At 35.9% G+C, this 2,126-nt stretch overlaps 1 long non-coding RNA gene across 1 annotated transcript; it reads left to right on the top strand.

The window, feature by feature from the left end:
• The first annotated feature begins 44 nt into the window (after positions 1–44).
• Positions 45–1,793, top strand: LOC124891528. Its single transcript, XR_007049731.1, has 2 exons — positions 45–1,312; positions 1,404–1,793. It is a non-coding gene; the product is annotated as an uncharacterized LOC124891528 (long non-coding RNA).
• The last annotated feature ends 333 nt before the right edge of the window (positions 1,794–2,126 follow it).

Genomic DNA, 2,126 nt, shown 5'->3' with positions numbered 1-2,126 from the left:
TTGTTGTAAATGACCATTTATTTGATGAAATAATTACGTCGGTAGTATATTAGACAAAAGTTATAGGTTGTAGCGCTATACATGTCATTGTGAATCTGAAGATGTAAACCATGAACTAGGGGTGACTTTTAGCCACCAGATTCGTGGCGAGTCCCTTTTTAACCCCTATAGGCTGAAAGCATTTTTTCTTCTGAAATTATTGTGTCAATTTAGCTGACCCTGTTAGATCCTACTTATGCCGTTGCATGATATTTTAGAGTTGCAGTGTTTCTTTCCGACATTCTAGAAGTTCGGTCAATCGTGGACGAGAGTTATTTGAATCCTCATTGGCCTTTATGTTTATTGCTTGTGTACAGTCACACGCTTAACTTATGTGCGTCTGTGGATGTAGATAGTAGCAAAAAGGAAAACGAACGAAAAGGGAGGAAGGTTTTGGGGAAAAACTGCCAATACTTGCAAAATCTTCTCTCCAGAACCATCTGTTAGTTTTTTTTTTGGTTTTTGAGTATTATAATGGATGGTAAAAACTAGCTACAACATGTTAATTACGCTGTTGGTGTAAAAAAATTTCACACAATATATACGCTGAGATCCTTCTGATGATCGGAAAAATGGGACTGTTGGGTACTATTTTGGCAAAAGATAATGCTTGGTATTTGGAATTATCACGGAGTTGAAATTGGGGCTGCTGGATAATCATTGAACTAGTGAATGCAGCTATTGTTCCTTGTTGCAGAAATAATTAATTGATTGTGGCTTACATTAATTAGCTCGTATTATACTAGTACACTAGGCAGATGAAAAAAAAAATACTGGTGCACTATGGCTAATATATTAATTGGTGAGAGTTCGATTCCCTCCTTGTAATCTTCTCCCAATTTCCCCTTCCCTACCCCCATTTTGCCTTTTTTAAAAAAAAAAAAAAAAAAAACTTACCAACTTTATGTAGAGAACCCTTGGTGTTTAGAGGAACAAATTTTTAGGGGAAGAACAGAGTTAGTGGAAGCTGAAGTATACTAATATTAGACACGTTAGTCAATAGTGAATGGTCCTAACATAGTCTTCTTTTTTTGTGTCAATTTTCCTTGCTGGTGGTCACATGTTTTGGGTGCCAATTATTCTCCATTATTTGTTTCAACATTTTGCGTCCCATACTGGCCTGTCCATTTTCTGCAAGATCTTCAAAATGCTGAAGTATTGTCTTGTCTGCTTGTTTGATGCTTATATGCAGTCTAAACATTTGTAGGCCGAATGTAGAGCTCATAGACAAGGGCAAACAAAGGGAGTAAATGTATATATTTTCATTGGAAAGGTGACTTTCTATTTAATATATATTGCGTATTTATGTTAAAGAGTTTCACTTGGGAAATACTTTTTTGCTAATCTTACTTAACTTCTTCCAGGATACTTCAGATGAGATTCGGTAGCAAAAACTTAATACAAGTTTGCGTCAAGTTTCATCTACAATGAATGGAAAGTATGATGCTTTGCAGTTACAACCTGGGAGGAAGATTCCAAAATCTCGGGTACAGTGAGTGGAATTATTCCTTAAGGACACTCCGTAAAGTCGGGGACTTGACTTTACATTTTTGTTTCATCTTAATTTCTGTAAAATAAAACACACTTCTTAAAAAAATCACTTTGATCTTGTGTTGAAGGTGGTTTTGGTACTTCATAGTGTTCTTGTCTTGAACTTGAACTGGTGTTGAAGTTCGTGTTACTTGTATACAAATTCTTGTACCTGAATACAAAGAAAATAACAAGAAGTTGGTTACATTAGACTTAGACATAAATTGGTGAGTCTGCCAAGTCTATAATTATTTCAGGACAAGTAGTTGAAACTCTTTTTTTTTTTCTGTCTGCTGTATGAAAGGATCCACTTTGAATTGAAGGTGAGGTTTTCGCTGGGAGTCGATGATAATATAGGAGTGCTCAGGATCCTCTCTGTCAAGAGTATTATTTCGTCAGCTTGTTCATCAAGTTCTTCTCTCCAATCAATGTGTTCATCGACATTTTCTTTGGTGGTATCTTTGTCTTGATCACAAAAAGAACTGTTAGAATCTGTGGAGCCGGCTGATCTTCCGTATGTTAATTTCTCATTGCTTCCCTCATATTTCTCACTATTG

This window comes from Capsicum annuum, unplaced genomic scaffold (assembly GCF_002878395.1).
Source record: "Capsicum annuum cultivar UCD-10X-F1 unplaced genomic scaffold, UCD10Xv1.1 ctg36789, whole genome shotgun sequence".
NCBI lineage: Eukaryota > Viridiplantae > Streptophyta > Magnoliopsida > Solanales > Solanaceae > Capsicum > Capsicum annuum.
Note: the sequence above shows the minus strand (reverse complement) of the source record. Positions and strands in the feature narration are given on the sequence as shown.